The sequence below is a fragment of the Procambarus clarkii genome, chromosome 58 (assembly GCF_040958095.1).
Source record: "Procambarus clarkii isolate CNS0578487 chromosome 58, FALCON_Pclarkii_2.0, whole genome shotgun sequence".
Classification (NCBI taxonomy): domain Eukaryota; kingdom Metazoa; phylum Arthropoda; class Malacostraca; order Decapoda; family Cambaridae; genus Procambarus; species Procambarus clarkii.
Genome location: NC_091207.1, coordinates 18,663,446 through 18,668,445, shown reverse-complemented (window position 1 = coordinate 18,668,445; position 5,000 = coordinate 18,663,446). Strand labels below are relative to the sequence as shown.

The 5,000-nt window shown below is 42.1% G+C and overlaps 1 protein-coding gene across 1 annotated transcript in view; it reads right to left on the bottom strand.

Moving 5' to 3' along the window:
- The window catches only part of LOC123767937 (uncharacterized), a 214,217-nt gene that overhangs the window by 57,101 nt on the left and 152,116 nt on the right, over window positions 1-5,000 (bottom strand). The gene's annotated exons all lie outside the window — the stretch shown is intronic.

Below are 5,000 nucleotides of genomic sequence, written 5' to 3'. Positions count from 1 at the left end.
TGTATTTTGTATTGTTAAAACTTTGTGAATTTATGCTTTAAATGTTTAGTGTATCATTAAAGTCGAGGAGAGTAGTGGTATAGTGGAGGGCTGCCAAGGTGGTACACCATTTTTGAAGAAGAGACATAGATCACTTGTATCGAACCACCGAACTTTGACGTTTATTGTGGGAAAGTTGGTGGAAATGTTTAGGAAACGGATGACATAAAGTTTTACAAATGCCATACACCTTTTAACAACCTTTGTTCATAATTCTTTTCCAGCATTCTTCTTCCGTCCATCTAGCTACTACGGTCATCCGTCTTCTTCCGTCCATCTAGCTACTACGGTCACCCGTCTCCTTCCGTCTGTCTAGCTACTACGGTCACCCGTCTTCCGTCCATCTAGCTACTACGGTCATCCGTCTTCTTCCGTCTGTCTAGCTACTACGGTCACCCGTCTTCCGTCCATCTAGCTACTACGGTCACCCGTCTCCTTCCGTCCATCTAGCTACTACGGTCACCCGTCTCCTTCCGTCCATCTAGCTACTACGGTCACCCGTCTCCTTCCGTCTATCTAGCTACTACGGTCACCCGTCTTCTTCCGTCTATCTAGCTACTACGGCCACCCGTCTCCTTCCGTCCATCTAGCTACTACGGTCACCCGTCTCCTTCCGTCCATCTAGCTACTACGGTCACCCGTCTCCTTCCGTCTATCTAGCTACTACGGTCACCCGTCTTCTTCCGTCCATCTAGCTACTACGGTCACCTGTCTCTTCCTGTCCTGCAGCTGCAATATTCCCCGTTGATATTTCAGAATTTTTTTTGCATTTGCCCTCGTTATTAATCACCTAACCTCTGGCATGACATGAACCGGCGCTGAAAGGCTCTCAAACTAGGTTATGGAAGCGCGAAAGTAGGCAGGAAAGCAGGGTGCAAATTACCATGATTTCCCCAGTTTAATTTTATACTTTGTCCGCCATGATAGAAAATCAGAGTCATTCTGATCTACAGGACACGCATACCCCGTATACCTGGAGTATACCTGGGGTATACCTACATGAGAACGTGGGATATGTTGTAGTTCTACTCCGCCAAACAGGGCCTGGGTCAAGGCTTGAATTTTGATGACTTGATCTAGAAAACTGTTGTTGGGAGCGTAATGCATCCATTACTGCTCGGTTGGTCCGGCATTTTTGTGATGTTGTTGTTGTTGTTGTTCAGGCAATATTTCAGGAGGATATTAACATTTCTGTTACCCCTCTCTCTTACCTGATGTTCATGCAGTGTTCTCTGATTGTTCTTCTTCACCGTCGGCGGCGTTCTGATCTCCAGGGCACATATGATTTCCAGGTGTTCTTGACACAGGTAAACCTCCCCCTGTTCTACCCCATCTACTCCCCCCTGTTCTACCCCATCTACCCCCCCCTGTTCTACCCCATCTACCCCCCCTGTTATACCCCATCTACCCCCCCCCTATTCTACCCCATCTACCCCCTCTGCTCTACCCCATCTACCCCCCCTGTTCTACCCCATCTACCCCCCCCTATTCTACCCCATCTACCCCCTCTGCTCTACCCCATCTACCCCCCCTGTTATACCCCATCTACCCCCCTCCCTATTCTACCCCATCTACCCCCTCTGCTCTACCCCATCTACCCCCCCTGTTCTACCCCATCTACCCCTCCCCCCACTCACCTGGCCTCTCCCCTTCACCCTGGTTTATTCCTTTACTCAACCCTTAATTAAAAAAAATCCAGCACTAATTACAGGTTTGCCGTGAAAAATGAAGGTAGCAATTACCTGTGTGTTTAATCCCACAAGGAAAGGAGATAAAGCATTAAATACTTTAACCCCATCCTTTAGGAAGGTTCAAACACTGTGTTTATAGGATAAACGGGAGCGCTGAAGCCTCGAGTTTTTCAGTTATCTCCTCTTTTTATCTAGGGCTTCGGTGGGGTGGAAAAGTGAAATGGAAATTCAAAGGAATATTAGGCGACGTAAATTGCTTCTGTATGCAAATTAGTATGTTTTTATTGCATATATATATATATATATATATATATATATATATATATATATATATATATATATATATATATATATAAAATATATATATATATATATATATATATATATATATATATATATATATATATATAAAATATATATATATATATATATATATATATATATATATATATATATATATATATATATATATATATATATATATATATATATATATATATATATAATATGGGACACTATATCTGTGCCCAAACGGACACTCCACTTCTCGACCCAAACATACACATCATGTCTAAAACGAAACATACCATGTCTAAAAACAAACAAACATACACTGTCTAAAAAAAAAATCATGCAAACTATGTCTTAAAAAACAGCGTAAAAACACACACACCATGTCTGAAAACAGACACACAAACCATGTCTGAAAACAGACACACAAACCATGTCTTAAAAAAAAACCATACACACGTTAAAAAAAAAAAATAATACTCCTCTACCTCTGACATCAAACATGTTTTTGACGCAGGTTCAACAAACACCAAACAACCTAAAACTCGTAAAAATCCCCCCCCTCACCTCCTCCCCCCCCCCACACACACACACAACTCTGACCACTAAATATAGCCCCTCCCCCCCCATACCCCCCTGCCCCCTCCTTCCTCCCCTCCAAAAAAAAACAAAAACACAAGCCCTCCCCCCGAGCAGAAGGAAAATTACAAGCCCCCTCGGAGCCTTGGGAAAGTCTTGTGTGAAAATAAATTTCAAAACAGCATGAAGCATAGTTATTTTCCCCCTCTGGAGAGTACTACTATGTGTATGAATTTTATTTCAGCTAGTTCCTCCCTTACTTACCCTGTAGGTAGGGATGGGGAAAGGTAATTGAAAGGAAATATGTGTGTTAAACTAGTGTGAATATTGTTTGTTTAAGATTCGCTACCTGGAACAAAAAGTTCCAAGCAGCACGGGCTATGGTGAGCCCGTAGGTAGCCAAGTGTGAATATATCGTACTTTGAAAGGGGGGCCAGGTAAGGTTAGGCAGTTGGGAGGCGAATGCGGGCTAAGTCGGTGAGTCTGTATCGCATTTGGAAGGGATATGAGGACAAGGAGCTGGGGGTATGAGGACAAGGAGCTGGGGTATGAGGACAAGGAGCTAGGGTATGAGGACAAGGAGCTGGGGTATGAGGACAAGGAGCTGAGATATGAGAACAAGGAGCTGAGATATAAGGACAAGGAGCTGGGATATGAGGACAAGGAGCTGGGATATGAGGGACAAGGAGCTGGGATATGAGGGACAAGCAGCTGGGATATGAGTACAAGCAGCTGGGATATGAGGACAAGCAGCTGGGATATGAGAACAAGAAGCTGGGATATGCAAGTTGTTACTCTGGACATCCTCATAGTGAACACACACAACCTACCCACAACTTGATTGAGGTTGTTAGAATGGTACGTAGCAACAACATTGGTACATTGGTGAAACCCTTGTTACTTTGCCCGTACAATGTTGCAACAACGCTGGTATAATGCTGTAGTAACCTGGTACAATGTCGCCTCAGCGCCAGTACAATGTTAAAACAGTACAACATTGTGGCTGGATTGTGTTATTTTTGGATAATATGTTCTAAAGATCATAGGTCTTGAGCCAAGACTCAGCCTCGTGTGTATATCTCTGTGAGAATATGTACACACGTGTAAACTTGAACTTCAAAATAACATTTTCTGGAACCTGAAAGAGTGTAAGATCGAATGTCGGCCTCCCACACGTAAGGTCCAGGGTTCGAAAACCCATAGACCTCAGGTGCATGAAAGAGTGTTTTCAGGGAACTAATGAAAATGTCTTTTCCACTTGAGTTCCTTCAAGATCAACTCCAGTATACATATGTATGTATATCATGCATAATTTGTCTTGCAAGTTCATTCCTTCCTATATGTCTATACAACTGAGCTGTTAAGCCCTTACGGGCTATTCATGCCCGTGCCATCTCTTCGGTGGCTTAAATACGAAAGTACTTAAGGAAATTTTCTGTCTTATTCCTTCCTTCATGGGCTGATATTGTCACATATATATATATGTGACAATATCAGCTCTCTCTATATGTCACATATAGAGAGAGAGATATAATGTGTGTGTGTGTGTGTGTAATATATTCATTCGCAATTAACATCCATAATTCGTGCAAGTAACTGAACGATAGTTACTGCAACAATTCACTTGGCCACAACGTGAAAGCATTACAAGATCTCTCTCCGTGTGGTAATGGACTGCATTCTTATATTATCGTTTACCCTGTGCTCACTTTCAAGGACTTACGAGTATAATGTCTGGGGCTACAAATCTCCTTGTTTTTCACCTCTAATTTCGTTTGCATATTTCAAGGGGAAGCAGAGATCCTGCGTACGCAAAATAAGCACAAGTTGTTGAGGAATAATTAACAAAACGATTCATATCTGGCTCAGTCAGATATGACAATCGACTTGAGAATGGTCCAGGACGGACCGAAACGTCGTCGTCGTCCCTTCACCTTCTAGTGTGTGGTCTGGTCAACATACTTCAGCCACGTTATTGTGACTCATCGCCTGCATATCTGGCTCAGGTTTTGTTTAGCAGGTTTTACAGGTTTACAGGTTTACTCAGGTTTACTCAGGTTTACAGGTTTAGCAGGTTTACAGGTTTAGCAGGTTTTACAGGTTTACAGGTTTAGCAGGTTTTACAGGTTTACAGGTTTAGCAGGTTTTACAGGTTTACAGGTTTAGCAGGTTTACAGGTTTAGCAGGTTTTACAGGTTTACAGGTTTAGCAGGTTTACTCAGGTTTACTCAGGTTTACTGTAGCAGTAAAACAATGTTATATTATTCATATTAGTATCAGTCAACACGTGTAAAACTAACAATATTTGTATGTAAAATGGTTGTTTATTTTTTTTAGTTATACCCATAGTCAAGATTATGGGTAAGTGGGTAAGTGGGTAAGTGAGGGGAAGTAGAATAA